The following is a 16,500-nucleotide window of genomic DNA, read 5'->3' on the forward strand; positions in this document are numbered from 1 at the left end:
GACCCCCAGTCCACTTGCTTCACATGCCCCCCCCCCCCGTGAGGGTGGGCGGAGCATACATGGCAGCCCCCGGTTGCTCAGACCCACAACCGCCTGTCGGCTAACGGGGCGCCATCGTTCTTCCAGGGGACAACACTAAAACATCCCTGGGTATCCTGGCTTAGCACCCCGCGGTGCTGCTGCATGATGTACCCCTTGGTATGTGCAGACCCTGGATCACCCTGTAACTCCTCCACAGCCTAGGGAGTGGCCACCGTCACTACCTGGGCCCCCCACCAGACTACCACTTCTATTCGCAACCCGCAGCTGCCAAGGCTTCACCAAGGTCAAGTAAAAATAAATCCATGCCTAGAGTGGAGAGGTGCACCCCATCACCCTCCAGACACCCTGTTGATTTGGCGTGTAAAAAGCCATGCCTGATGAAGCCAAAGCCTCTTTGCTCAGTGAACTTGCGCATGACGCTATTAACTTTTCTCCTTGACACCTCAATGGCTTCTCCTGAGCGGGCTCCTTGCCAAGGTAGCCTATTACTTACAACCTGCTGCAGCCAAAGCTTCACTTGAGTCCAGTAGGAAAAGATCCATGCTTCAACTAGAGAGGTGTACCCCATCTCCCTCCAGGCACCCTGTGGATTTGGCGTGAATAAGACCTTTCCTGATGAAGCCAAAACCTCTTTGCCTTTTAACTTACAACATGCTGATAACCGGGCTTCCCCAGGTCCAGTCAAACCAGTCTTAGCCCGTGCAGGCCCGGAGCCGGCATGCCCCCTCAGGACAAGTGCCCCCATTCTATCAAAACTCCCCGTGGATTTTGACTGATATGACCCGAAACCTAAAAATAGGCATTGGTCCAATGTTACCTTTGCATGGCTGAAGAACAATACCTATGACAAGCCACTCCTGCCAGGACGTGCCCGCGGGTGGAGGTAAGAGTTGACAAACCCGCTCTACTTCCTCTTACCTCAGTTATCCGAGTCTAGCCCTAGTCGGAGTATGACTATCACCTTCCGACAGTCACCACCCTATGTGAAGCCTAGCCCTCCCAAAGTTCTGCCCGCATACCAGCGAGCAGACAGGACAGCGTGACCCAGGGGGGGACCAAAGCATAAATGCCTCACTATGTTAATACTGGGAATGCCAGTGGCACTCCTGCTACTTTGCAGCCCAAAATGCCTCCTAGGAGTTTGCCCCAAACATATGGACCCAATCGCCCCCGTGGGAAGGCCACTTCCAAAACCTGCATAGCTGCCAGGCAGTGCTAGAGGGCGGGAGAAGTCACCCCTTACGTTACTCACTATAAATGTCCCTGTTATGTTGAAATAAAGGACGGGCTACTAAGTGAGCTGACCAGGCTCTGCCCTTGAAACCAGGGGTCAGACCCAAGCCCCTCTAAGTTCTGCTGCTTCACCTGCCTGTTAACACGAATCCCCAGGGCAGACCCCGGCCTCTAACCCATGCTTGGCCTTGCCTGAGCTTAAAACACCTCTGAAAAGCAGGACAACAGGCTAACCACCAACATAGCCTTCTGAATGTTCCTGACACTGCCAAGGAACACGCACCCAACTGAAGCAACTGGCACCCTGCCATAAAAGTATTAATTTAGCCTTCTATGAATGCAAATGTGCTCTTGTGGCTATCCGTATTAGTGCTCCCTCCCAACAGGCAGCCCGGACCAGGCAACCCGCACCCTCCTGGCACTGGCACACTCCCGCCCCAGCTGCCCTAGAGTGCCTGTTCGAGTGTAGCCACAACCTTGCGATTTATCACAGACAGATACCAGGGTATGAGGAGACTCCGCTGACTCTACTGCTGAGTGCCCGTAGCACCAACGCAAGTCTGTCTTTGCCTATTCGGTGTCTGGCTGCAAAGTTAGCTGACGTTGCCAGCCCCAGTCCCGGGTGAAAATAGCAGCTTTAAAGTCTCTGGTGCTATAGATGGTACCCATAGCCTGATGGAACAGAATGCAATTCCCTTGCTCCTGTTGAGCACGAAACCCCAACCAATTGCTCACCATGGTTCAATACCTTCCTGCTGCTAATCATTTCCTAGCAGGATGTTGACAAATCTATGTTCTGCAATGGCGCTACTTCGCAGCCTGCACCATTCTGGCAGTGCCGAAAAGACCTTTGTCATGCTGCCTGGCCTAAATAATCTTGCCCTGTTCTGGAAGTGCCCGCTTCAGCCCTGGAGCAACAATTCGCCAGTAACCCCCAAACTGGCCCTGATGCGAGACAAACCATGCCAAGGCACACAGGTGAGTGTAATAACTAATAGCAGGTCTAACAGCGTCAACAGGCATCTTCAGCTTACAATAGGAGTGATGGAGAGGGTAACTAGTGAGAATAAAGATGACAGCTTCCCAACTGACCAACCGTGGTGGGAACCACTCCTGTATATTCTAGTACAAATGGTCCCAGTTCACCGGTCACTGCCTGATGTACGTGACCTAGGGCATGGTCCCCTTGCATGGCGGCATGCCATTGAGACCAACCTCCAGTCCCCGATAAGTACCACATATCTGCCTACGCTACACTCTTGCCTGGCGTTCCTTCCTGCCCAGATATACCAGCGATGATTGCTCTCCTCCGTCACTTGACCCGACCACACCTAGAAGAACAAACACAGCGAGAGGACGCGGCCTGTGCCGTGCCCCAAGACTCTACTAAATCCTCCTACCAATGATGTGGGAGCTCGCCACCAAACTCTGTCCAAGCCTGCCAACCCCACAAGAATTTGGACCCCTATTGCCCCACGGATTGGAGGGGGACGGGGAGGAGGGGCAGTCCTGTCTGGAGATGTGTGTAATGGAGGACATGCGTCCTAGAGTACCTATAGTGTGGGTGGAAATATCAGCACCACAAGAACCTGATGTGTTTAATACTAATGACAGTAGTAACAACTCAATCAGCACAGGGCTAGTTGCCCCCCCCCGTCATACAACCGTGTTTGACAAGCAGGGAGATTAAGGAAGGCTAACCCCAGGCAGACACAGAAAGACCCACCACGTGGCTGTGCCCAAAAACCACCATCCCGCATCAAACCGACCCGATGGAAAGACAACAAGAGCCTAACGCTCTACACCCGCGGATGACCCAGGAAATAACCAATTGTTTAACAATGGAGACTAACAACGGACATCCTTTCACCATCTGAAGGGCTAGCCATTTCAGAAGTAACCTGGGACCCCAATGCCAGGCATCAGAGCAGGCCTCGGCACCTGTGGTGTGTGTGATCTTAGCCCACTTCCGTGTGAGCCAGGGCCCGCGATGCATGTTTTTTTTTTTTTTTTTTTTTTTGTATGATCGCTGAAGCACACGTAAACCATCCTAGCTGTACCTAGCCGCTAGGTCATCATACCCTAAGGAGCCCCAATGACGACCAGGTAACATTAACACTCACTCAACACAGGCGTAACTCTTTGCTTAGCCTAGGTGCCGGATGCAAAGTGACACCTCCCCCTGCTCCCGACCATAGTGGTGAAGCGTCCCAGGAGTGCCCGGTTAATATAACAGACCCCGACAGAACCGAGGGAGCCCTGCGCAGCTACAAGTGTTTGCCAGAGTACAGCTGGACTGCAGGGCTACCCAGCATGCTCAGGCACTGGCTATGGCATACCGACCAGCCACCAAAACACCGCGCATTACTAGGTGTTCCCAGTCCACTCGGTCTCATCAATTAGCCAATGGAACCAAGCATTGAAACCAGGCCCCCCAAAACCAGGCCCAGTCCCCCGCTGCGGCAGCAATACTATCAATCAACCTCCCATCTCTCATCATCAGTACTGGCTAGACTATGCCTCTTAGTAGCATAAGATAAATGCGTCATCATTGTGGCTAACACGCATATCCTCTTGAGAATGCCTCCGTTCAGGCAAGGTAAGGCCGGGTCTCCAACACTACTGGCCAAACTTACTAAAGTTTTACACTCCCAAACCCTTTCAGTGTAAATATTATTTGAATCAGAATGCACATGGGATACCTACGGGCCCCGTGCCCATCCTGGTAAAGGATGTGCATTACCAACAGTGAGAGCCGTAGTCAATACTGGTGAGCCCAGGCAAGGTCCGGCAGATCATTGCTTCCCCAGGTCTATTTAAACATTTACTGAGATACCGCGTACGTTAAGGACATCCGCAATGCATAACCACCATAATACGATGTTGAGCCGGTGGCGATGAACCACTTCCACAAAACGCTGGTAAAGCAGTGGACACTGAAAGATGTTGCACTTGGCCACACAAAGAACTCACACAATAGGTCAGCCTGCCTGGCCCAGCGCAGGCAATAACCGAGAATTACACCTCCTTCCTGGCCAAGAGACATTGACAGACGCAACCAAAACGGGCCCCTCACCCTATGCCATTGACCGACTCGAGCCCACGAGGTAGTCTGCTGTGGCGGAGGACACCTACCCCCTGATGGATGCTGTTTACACATTACCCCTTACGGAACATTGCCTCCAAGGTGGCCGACTCACCACGTGCACTCCGAAAGCAATCAGCCCGGTCGCACTCAAGCAACGTCCACCCAAGACATGTCAATGCATGGGAGGAGGATAAATCAACCACCGCTAACACAAACCGCAACCAGGGACATATGACCTGTCTTTGGATGGACAGCACATGTGGTAAAAACAAGTTTTAAAAGCATATTCATAGTCCCTTCACCTTCAGAACTCCAGCCTGGCTATAATGGGGGTGCTGCTGCACACCTACACCCTGCGCGTACAGGCCGGTTTTGGCCACAGACTCAATATGTAAAGCAGGAACTGGGAAGATATGTCAAAGAGGTGCCTGTCTTGTCGAACTCAAGCAACGTCCCCCAATCTCTCAGACAGGCAACAGTGCCATGACATGTAAATGCATGGGAGGAGGGCAAATCAACCACCGCCAACACAAGCCGCAACCAGGGACATATGACCTGTCTTTGAATGCACAGCACATGTGGTAAAACGAGTTTTAAAAGCATATTCATTGTCCATTCACCTTCAGAACTCCAGCATGGCTATTTTGGGGGTGCTGCTGCACACCTACCCCCTGCATTCTGCGCGTACAGGCCGGTATTGGCCACAGAATCAATATGTAAAGCAGGAATTGGAAGATATGTCAAAGAAATGCCTGTCTAGACTCTCGCCTCCTCCCTGTCCGGTTGGCACAGGAGGCGGAGCGCGACAGTCCGAAACCCAACCGTGGGGGGAATAACCGGCCCGCTGAACCTGCACTGACCCACGTGGGAGCGAATGCACCCCCGATCGCCACGAGTGGACACGACTCCAGGGCACAAACCCTGGATCAATTCCACTGAGATGCCGCCTGGTCGGAGGCCTACCGGAGCGTCAATAGTTGTTTGGGGGGGGCAGCTGGGGGGCATAGGAAGTGGTGCGCAGTGCAGGGACTAGCTCCCCCGCAAGAGCCACGCGGGACGCGTGCACCCGCCCGCGGAGGGCCTGCCGCGTCATAGGAGCGTTCCCCCCCCCAACCGACGGATTCACCCCCCATATCGCGTGCTGGGTAGTATCACTACTGGGAACGCGAACCTGATTCCCCTTGATCGATGGGGCACCTTTCAACGTTTCGTCCGTCCGTGGCAATGGAGACATGCTTGTGTGCTACCCTACATTGGACATGCCCATGCCACCGCGGACCTCGAGGCCCGAAACCTTTCCTTAACAGCGCCTCGGCCCACAGCCTCATACTCAATACGCAGGAAGCGCGCCCTGCAATGTTTTGCACAGAATTGCCGGTGATGCCTGAAACCGAGACTGAACCAGGTACTCTTGCGAAAATCGACAACCTGGCTGCAAAGTCGGCAACGCTAGGCCCTTACGCCACATCCTCTCCCTGCTCGAACGCGAACACCGGAGGCCGACACCCCTGCCCCTAAATTCGAGCCGAGCCGAGCGCGCCCCCCCCCGTGGTACTCCGACCACAGGGCCCCGTCGCCTGGTCCTGCCCAGGGACAGGGCGAGAGAAAGGTCACCGGCAAACTCACCGAGATAAGCTGAGGAGGCTGGGCGTACGACGACAACCTGCGAATCCGCGACGGCGAGCCTGTCGAGCTGCGACCTACCAAGGCGAACGAGAGGGAGAGGAGGTTGGTGCTTGTAGACGTCGCCATGCCTCCCGCTGCCGACTGGCCAACTCCCCACTCCGAAAACACCGTCTGGCTTCACCGGATCGTGCTACCTCCATCTCGGCGTGGACTACATGAAACCAAAATTCCTGCTTGATCATCCGCACTACATCTGTTGCTAAGCCAATGGTAGAGACCAACATAAAACCCGATCGTGAACCGTGCACCCATACCTGCCGCACTCGCCTATGGGGGCGGCCTCATAATGCCGGAAGCTCCTAATTTCATACTCCCCCCCTCATACGAGAGCGGCATCCTTCCGGCGTGGCCCCATCACCGTATAAATGTCCGAGAGAAACACGACGAACTGCCATTGCAGCGACCCTTATATGGGAGCGTCCCCCATATGGCAGCGTCCTCAGTATGCCTACAAGCTATTAACGCTGCACCCGCCTACAGGAGCATTATCGCCTAACGGTACAGGCCTGACCTGATAGGAGCTGAACACCATACCCGTGCTACGAGACGCCCCTCCCCCTTCCGGGAGAGGCTGCCTTGCTGGGCGCAAAACCGGTGAAATAATTCATTGACTCATAGAAGTTGTAGGGCAACTCGGCCGCTGGTAAGCATTGGGCATGCTGCAGGCAGTAGGGACGCTGCATGCCAACACCCTGCCAGGAACTGCTGGCACTAGGGCCTCACTGTAGGCTCGCGCCGCGCTCCAGCTGGCTCTCCTTTGGCTGTGAGCTGGGCCTCACCAACAACACCAACAGGGGCAAGACTGTCCTGGTCGCAATCTAGAGCCCTCATGGCACTGACTGAAAGGTAGGCCTCAATCTCCAATATACAGTGAAACAATGGACATATACACCTGCTGAGTGTTATAGCAAAGTGCCCCGATTGGTCATTCCAGTGTTTAGTTATCCCCTCGGGCTGCGCCCGGCCCTTGGGGTGTAACAGTGACAAAGTATTTTAGAGGCTGGGTGACACTCTACACATGCATTTTGATAAAAAAAATTGACAGCATACACATGCAGAAAGGGTTGCACTGCAAGGCCCCTACTGATGCCAGTACAATACTATACATATCTCTGTAATATAACATGGATGCCACACCTCTAAACAAAACAAGCATTGGCATAGCCAATAGGTCTCGCCTTTGGGACCTTATAAGTGTTTAGCCATGCAAAGTGATCGTGATCGCGATCAAACATCAAAGCGGCCGTGCGGCAGCGAAAGTGAAAGTAATCGCGGTCAAGTGCGACGCGCGCGCGCGCACATGCACTGTAGATCTAGGCTGGCCTGGTAGCACTTTTTGGAGCCCTCTCAAAAAGTCTTGGGTCTTGCGCTGGGTCAGGCGAGACCTAAAAAACTAACTGCTGAATACAGCCACATTGCGACTCTGCATAGGTGTCTGAACATTTGACAATCCTTAAGAATAAAACCCAAGTGTGGAACAATGGTCTCAGGTGTTGATGAAGACATATCGGTGAGTAATCCAAGGCTTACCTTAAAGACCTGGCCCTTTTACTCATCTCATTTATTATACATGAGTAGGGCCATTGGAATCATGCGGCAGGGTTGACTAAATTACGAGTCCAGAAAAGCCCCATTTTGCAGTGCAATGCAGCACATTTTGTAATAGACAAAATGATTTAATTTACGTGCTTATTTTGTCATTTGTTACACATTAACACTCTCTGGGCAAAGGATTTGCCAGTTAGTAACACTTTACCACCTACACACAGCAATGAGTAATTGAAAACTTACCAGTCCTTTGTGAAGGGCATTCCAATGTGCAGCAATACAGGTTGTTATATTTTTAGTAACTTTTCATCCTTTTGAGCTAAAAACATTTTTTTGTTAAAATCTGTAAACTATGATGCAGACGATGGATAACATGGCAAATGCAGCAAAATACATAATTATGGAGGAAATACTGCAGCTGCACAATCACACAATTCCCAGGGGCTGTGCTAAGGAGGAATACCACAGCAAAAAAGAATTGGCTGGTGGTGCCTTTAAATGAAAAACACCTGACTAAAATACGGTCCACACCAAAACTGGTTTATGAGGGTTGTATGTCATTACAACGCATTCCGTTGCAACGCATGCCTTTTCTACGCATGCATTACAACGCGAATGCCGTTACCACGAATAACATTTACCACGAAAATGCATTTACCACACATATCGGTAAAGGCATTTTCGTGGTAAATGGTCTTTTTTTTTTTTTTAAATAATACCCTTGTGCGACCCCCTGCCCCTTTTTCTTCTAATAAATTCCCCTCCCCTCAACATTCAAAATGTTTCCCTGTGCGATGCCCCCACCCACAAACCCTTAAATTTACCCCTTCGCTACACGTCCCCCTCATTAATTATTTAAACTAAATTCCCCTTACCTCGCTACCTCCTCTCCTCTTGAAGCTCTTCCGATCTGCGTCGCACGTTGTAAAGAGGAAGCGGAAGTGTCTTTCCGTTTCCTCTAACGACGGTACGACGCCGATTGCCTCCACATCGATGGAATCAGGTTTTTTGGGGGGGGGGGGAGACCACCCAGCCCCCCTTTTTTAATGTTACCTTTAGCACACATGCCTTTACTACGTATCTCGTAGTAAAGGTATGCGTGGTAAAGGCAGTCGTGGTAACCACGCATGCGTTGTAATGCATGCGTGGTTACTGTTATGCGTGGAAACGGCCGCGTTGTAGTGGCCGTTTCCCGTTTATGAGTACCAGACTCATGGAATCACCTCTGTGTCGTTTCCGTAAAATCTTTTCCTGAGAAGAGTGAGCCTCCTTCAGGAGCAGTCTGTAGTGGTGGACAAACCTATGTGTAGCCAATGTCCTTCAGTGCACAATTCTGCAGCTCAGCTGAAGCAGGAAACATTCCTAGTGCTGGGCTCCCTTGTATCTCCTCTGGGACTCGGATCCGAGAATAAGTCAGTGCATTGGTGGATGTGCCCCACTTGCTCAGGAATGCAGGAGACCCTTTTGTACTTTGGCCTGACCTTCCAAAACTCACAAAGAGGTATTCTGAATGATGAAAGGAGGCAGGCCTCGACAAATAGGTCTCGATCTGCCTCACACATTGATATTTTGCCTCTGGCCCTCATATAGGGTGGCTTAGAACACAACATTACTTCCTGTGAAGCATGAAAGAGGACTCTAGTTTAGGTCTAAAAGCTAAAGATTTTATTTCAAATTAGGGTGTCAGGTTTAATTACCAAGAATGTTTCTCTGTGCAAAAGGGTTAACAACTCACCCAACCCATGAGTTGCTGTGATGGTCACCAAAAAGTCAACCTTCACTGTAACAACTTGACACTATGTTGTTCAACAAACCAAAAGGAGGCAGTTTTAACACCTCCAAAACTAACGGCCAATGCCAAGCTGAAACCAAAACCCTCACTGGGAAATAAGAATTGAAAAGGCTGTGAAACCGACAGCAAACCAGGGCATGCCCACACATCTAACCTCTTCTGGCATCTCAAATAGTTTGAGTGGTCGGTCAGTGTATTGCCACAGAAAGCCACAAAATAATGACATCTTATAAAAACTGCAAAATAGTTGGTTTCTTACAGGACTGTCTCTGTGAACAACACATCTGGAATACTTCCTGTGTTTACAACAACGCCCTGATTATGATTTCCTCAGTACTTAACGCAATATTTATTGCAGCCAAAAAAATCCCAAACCACAGTGCTCGTTATTTATTGGGTGAGATAAATATTGCATATTGGAAGTTCTTTGTTAAACCCTTTACAGTGTGGTACCAAATGATGATGTGGGGGGTTTTCCGCACAAAAATCCACATGCCCTGGTATTTTAAGGTCATTTTAGCCCAAGGAAATATTGGCAGGAGTGACCTGCCGATATGCACGTATGGAAAAATTGCATGGGAGCAGACTTTAAAAAAAAAAGATCTTTATTGAGTTTTTTAGGGGAAAACAAGGAGTATCAATGTTGTACATTCATGTCTGTGTAGGGACAAATTAAAGATACCATCAATAAGACCAGGTAAGTATGGAAACAGACTTTATTGCACCAGGTGGCCTGTGCATAACTCATAATTCCAACCCCTCCACAAATAGGGGTGTGAGTGGTGGTTAGACTTTTCCTGCCCGGCTGTAATTAGGCTCTAAAACGTCAAAGAGGCAGGAAGTTGGGACTTTCTACAGTGGTTTAGAGCAGACCTCCAAGGTGATCGCTGCTCCCTCCCTATTTTTATCCGCAATGCGTAATCCAAGGAAAGGCGAAGAAGTATGAAAGATCCAACGTGGCCAGAGGAGAGGCGCTGCGGCTCTCCATCAGGATCCATGATCAGGAACCATATAAAAACGGAGGCACAAAGGCATCGTCCGGGATTGTAAAAAGGAATCCTTAAACTAAGGAAAATGAGCTTTACTACCTCTGCATTTACGCCTCAGAGGGAAAACGCAAACACTGGAACAGGGGAGGCTATATATGGAAACAAGCAGACACAGAAATTTAACAGGAACCCTAGGATGGTGAGCTGTGAGCCATGTAGGGAAACAAACTCTATTTGACAGGTCAAAACCATAAGGAGACATTGGGAAAAGGAGAGAGCAGCGTGGACGGTGGCACTGAGAGGCAATGGGACAAACAGGCAGTGGATCCAGGAAACACTGACACTAACTCCAGTGTAGTAGTCTCTGACAGAGGCATCAACAGGATGATGGCACATTGACTCTGGGCCCTGGAGATACTGACACAGAGTTGGGGAAATATAGACACTGACATTAAGGCAGGAAGGTGTGGACACAGATCGGGCAAGGAGATAAGTGCATATATACCAAAGTTGCCAGTTATGGTCACTGGGGCAGGGAGCAATGGACATAAATCCTGAGGCAGGAAAGCAACACACACACACACACCAGCACACACAGACACACTCCGATCTCCCTACTGAACTAGAGTCAGCCATATTTTTGAGTGATTTGTGGCTTGATGAACTCAAATGTTTTCATTCATCAAAGTCACGCCTCCTTGTCCCCTGGGTCGTAGATTTGGTGTTGGGGGTGGGGGGGGGGGAGGCTGAATATCTTCACAGTCAGATTTGGCACCTGCTGTGGTCGGAAAAGGCAGGGCTGTTTGTCAAGCTACTGCCGACAGTTTGGAGGTGTTGGCAGCCTTCCACTGCCGAGCATGTCATGTAAAGGCGAGGCCCGTAGGGTCGGGCAGGGCTCCACTTTAGATCTGTGTGCTGGCTCGTCCTTCTTCTAGTTCTAAAACTTTCATCCTCACTCAGTGACCTCATGCAAGGGACATCGGGGGGGCTGGGTGGCGGTGTGACCTCTCATTTCTGGTAGTGTGTGCAGCCTGGGCACACCAGTCACTGAGAGTCCTTCTATAAGCAGTCTTGTCTCTGTATCCCCTAAATGCCATCACTTACCACCTTCCTCAGACTGCTGTGGTTGAAGGATCAGCTGTCTGTCCCTGAACCGTGGGCTGCATGGGCTTAGGACTCCACATGTCAGCGCAGTATTCACGCCAAGCCCCTGCAGACAGGTATGTGTTTTTTAAACCAGATGTTGGGGGCATATGATAATCATTTCTTGTTTTTGTATTAGCACTTTATCCTCAGTATGTTGGCACAGCGTTTTAAAAATGTGTGTTTCAGTGCCCAGGGTCACTCAGTAGCTCAGGTAGTTAATGCACTTGCTGGAAAATTTTGTGTGTGATGTTTGGTCTCTAGTTTGAATCCTCATAAAATAGTGTGTGGGATGGATTGTGTGTGTGAAGGAGCAGTGGCGTAACATTAGCCCACACGTTGCAGGGGTTCCCCCGAGCTCCAGGGGGCCCACTCAGCAAAAGTGGTAGGTGGTGGGCCTTTGGAGTGGGCCGCCATCCATGTACTTTGCAGCAGGGTACCCTTACATTTCGTTAGGCCAGTGTGACGGAGAGAGCAAGAGAAAATGTGATGTCATAAGGGCAAAGGCCAACAGTCGGCCAAGGCTGGATTGGCCATTCCCAGCATTGGCCATTTCCCTGAGGGGCTGGAAGGGTAAGGGGGCTGATCTTGTTACTGGGGCCAGGTTTCTAGCAGTAAAGCAGTTTTAAAAGCACCCACTGCAGAGTTCCTGGTATCCAACAGTTTGCAGGCAGCAATACAAGTGTCAAGATATCTCTGGTGATTAATCTTCCTGCTGGGGAGAGATGGGAGTTTTGTCAAGTGACAGGTTTGACTCATCTAAGGTAGTTCTTAGGGTTAATATGTTTGCTGCAAAGAACGTATACCATACAGATCACAGAACTGTATTTTATTTAAATAGCGCAGTGGGTAACTGTTTTTGTCACAGAGATCCTTTTATTACTGTGCAGTTCACAAGTTACAATCATAATCTAGCAGAGAGAGGTATGAACTGCCATCAAAGAGTTGCATGCAAAATGTATGGTATAAGGTAGAAAATATTGTTTTTCCTAATCTTTCAGTTTCCTAATGTTGCTAAAAAGGGCTTATTTTGGTAGAAATACATTCTTATTAGTAAAGCCAACCCTACCCACTGTGTTCTCAACCCTGAGTTTTTGCTTCTCCAGACCAAGCACTCAATATTGATGACGTGAATCCTACACCTTTTAGTCCCCTTTGTCTTATGTAATGTTTTCTGTACACTGATTTACGCATGTAAGATTCATTGTGTCTGTATGTGTGTGTGATGTAAATTGCTCTCACATCCCTCACTAATATGAGAGGCGCTATAAGATAAATGAAATGCATGTGAGAGAGGGGCAATGGAGATATGAGAGGCACTGTTGGAGGGTGGCAGAGAGGGAATTATGGAAGATCCTCAACAAAGACTGCTGGATCCTGGTGCACTGTAAGGTCATCATTGACTATGCTTTAAAAGCGAATGCAATTGAATATATAATGAAAAATGTGTTGTAGAATGCACTATACTGCCATTGTTTACCAAATGTTCTGGGGGGAATAACCACCCACAAACCGCTCTTGTAGTGGTCAGGCTTACTCACTGCGCTTGCTCACTATGCATTGTACGGGGGAAGGTCTGACAACATTTGCTGGGGCTGCTTTGGGTTCCCAGGCCGGCCCTGCAATCAGCTAACCTTTCTTCAGGATTAAAACCACTCGCAAACCTAGTTGTTTGGCGTTGAGAGTAGGTACTAATGGTCGGAGTGAGGTGTGTGTTTGTGTGTCTCAGGAGAGGCTGTTGGCAAAGCTCCCAGTTGGTCACTCGGGCATGGCTAGCATGAGGTAGTAATCAAGTGTGTGTGTGTCTATGTGTGTGCACATATATGTTCACCCAGCTCTGGTACAGCACTGACTGTAGGTCGGCACTGGTTGCATTATGGAAGATCTGTTTGGCCCTCAACACTTCAACATTAGCTATAGCTAATACCTGAAGTGAATAAGGGGCTTCTTTGCAGACTCTTTCCATGAGGTGTTCAGACGTGAGTGAATCAGCAGATTACACTCTGTGTGTGTGTGTGTGTGTGTGTGTGTGTGTGTGGAATCAGTTACCATGTTAGAGAGGTAGAGATGTGTGTTGCTTCAGTGAATAGGAGGGGGCACTGCCTGTCAGGGAGTGTGTCTATGGCTCTGTGTGTGTGTCAGTCTGGGAAGGGAAGGTGTCTAAGGGTCAGAGAGTATGTGTGAGTGAGAGTGTGTGAGAATATGAAAGACTTGAGGCTGATACAGGTCAGGACTGAGGAGTAGTGGGAGAGAGAAGTCTGACTAAATCAGGAGGCAATGCAAATCAGATGTATTTGTAGAAGCAGTTGTTTGTGATTTAGGAATAGAATAAACTGAAGCACTGACTGTTTGAACTGTATTTGATTGGCAAAGCTATGTGTGAGCGGACTGGATACCAGTGAGTGCTGAAAGTCATGATTGTTAATTGTTGTATATGTGAGGGAGTGTGACAGCACTGACACCCATGGAGTTCTCGATGCCAGGAATGAGGTGTTGTTAGACTTGGCATCTTTTGGCGTGTTTCCCCTGTCTTTTTGCTTTCTGACCTCCTGGTTTTTACTCTGTTTTTGCTAGTTTAGTGGCTCTGCGCACTTTCTCACTGCTGTTCAGTGTTAAAGTGCAAGTGTTCCTGTTATAAATTATGTTATGAATTGGTGTTTCCATGATTGGCATAGTTGATTTACTGGTGAGGCCCTAGTAAAGTGCACTGAGAGTGCCAGGGCTGGTAAATCAAATGTTACTAGTGGATTTGCAGCACTGGTTGTGCCACACACAGACGTAGCCCTGAAAAGGTAACTCAGACCTGCCACCGTTGGGTCTGCGCGCAGTTTGTAACTGCCATGTCGACCTGGCAAGTGCACCCACTTGCCAGGCCCAAACCTTCACTTTTTCTACATGTCAGTCACCCCTAAGGTAGGCCCAAGGCACCCCTGTGGGCAGGGTGCTGTGTATGTTAGAGGTAGGACATGTACTACTGTGTATGACATGTCCTGGTGGTGAATTACATCTTTCATTTTTCACCATCGCAAGACTGCCTGTTCCCATAGGACAGAATGGGGAGTTTGTTTATAACATCCTATAAACATAACCGACCTGGGAACAAGGTAGAAAAATAAAGTTTAGTATGCCTGAACTCAGAATGTTAAAATGCACCTTTTAGTGAGGGTGAATTTTACATTCTGTGTTTGAAAATACCACTTTTAGAAAGTAGGTATTTTCTTGCCTGACCATCCAGTGTGACTCTGCTAGGTTTGTGTATTGCTTGTCTGGCTTTTGGATGACAGGGGCTGGAGAGGGACAGCGGCTCCAGATGTCTGATGGGTCAGGGCTGGTCTGAATAAACCTGGGTTGCATTTAGAGTAGTGGGAGGAGATTTCCTTGCACCTGAATGGGCCTGGTCTGCCTTGCACAATGCCGTCTCCACGCCCTGCCAGGAAGCTGCACCAGTGAGGACAGAACTGGTTTTGGCTGGGTACAGACACTCTGCCTTCAGAGAACAAAGGATTTTGTGGTATAAATATTGGGGCCCAGACCCCAGAACTCTTTTGGACCAAGATGACTGCCAAGAAGAAGAGATGGAGAAGTTGTGAGGAGGAACTACCACTTTTCTGTGTGCTTTGCTGTGTTGGCCTGCAGTGGCTGCTTCTGTCTTGGGTAGTGAAAGGACAGGACTTGAACTTTCTGCAATCTCTTTTTGTGAGTTTCTCCAAGGGATTGAGGTAGAGCTTGCCCTCTGTTCGAGATGTCTCAGGAACAGCAAAGTTCTTCTGCCCTCAGCACTGGGGACTGTGTGTTTTGTACTACAATGGAAGAAAAAGCAACTCGACGCCATCTATGACACTGCTGATTGTCCTGAAGGCACCGCAGAGGGCACTGCCGCAACGGTGCACCGCAACCTTGGTCATACCGACGACGCCTGCTGACGCCATCACCAAGCCGCTGCTTGCACCGTGACCTGTGGGCATCGCACTCCGCACCGCTTCACTTCACCTCGTCGCCTTGGTATCCCCGACGACGCTGCTCCACGCCGAAATCGGGGCCGCTGCTTGCACCGTGGTTCAAGGGCACCTCTTGTAAGTTACACGACACACCGTCCTCATCCCCTAACGCAGCCTTGGCCTACTGACGCTGGTGCCATCGACCCCAGTTCGTCAGACGACAACAGCTCTTCAGCAACGACGCCGCCGCTGCCTGCACCGTGACCTGCCAACACCGAGATGAGAACCGCATCACTTTGTACCGCGACGCTGGTCTCAACGACAATGCCATCTGACGCCACCACCGAGCCACTGCTCGCATCGCGACCTGAGGGCATCGAACGCCGCACCGCTGCACTTCGCACCGCAGCACCCGATGCCTGCCGATGCCAGCGCTCTTGACTTCAACCGCGAGGAGTTCGATCTGCAACACGTGTGACTTCAAGGGCCGACGACTCCTGCACCGACCTCCGAAACCAACACCTGCGGACTCCATTCTTTTGGAGCTCAGCAAGAGGCAACCAAAGCCCTGCATTTATAAAGGTACAGTTTTGCGGGTCTTCCCAACACCGTAGTTGGCCCGCAACGCCACAGTCAGCCAGAACTGTTTGGATTTGTTTGTTCACAACGCCGTGATAGCCCCGGACGGAGCTATCGACTTCAAGGAGCTGTATTTCAAGGTTATTGTGATAACTGAAGATTTCTAAGTACTGTATTGTGGATTTTTATCATTTTTGGTCTTGCCTGAAGTATATAAAAATATTGGATATTTTGCTAAACTGGTGTGGTGTCCTTATGTAGTGGTTACACTGTATTACTGTTGGTTATGTGCAAATGCTTTACACACTGCCACTAAGGTAAGTCTGACTGCTCATGCAAAGCTACCAAGGGGGTGAGCAGGGGTTATTTTAGGAGTGTAACTCCCTTATCCTGACTAGAAGGACGGGTCCCTACTTGGACAAGGTGCAAACCATTGCCAACTAGAGACCGCCATTTCTAACA

This window comes from Triturus cristatus, chromosome 10, assembly GCF_964204655.1.
Source record: "Triturus cristatus chromosome 10, aTriCri1.1, whole genome shotgun sequence".
Taxonomy (NCBI): Eukaryota; Metazoa; Chordata; class Amphibia; order Caudata; family Salamandridae; genus Triturus; species Triturus cristatus.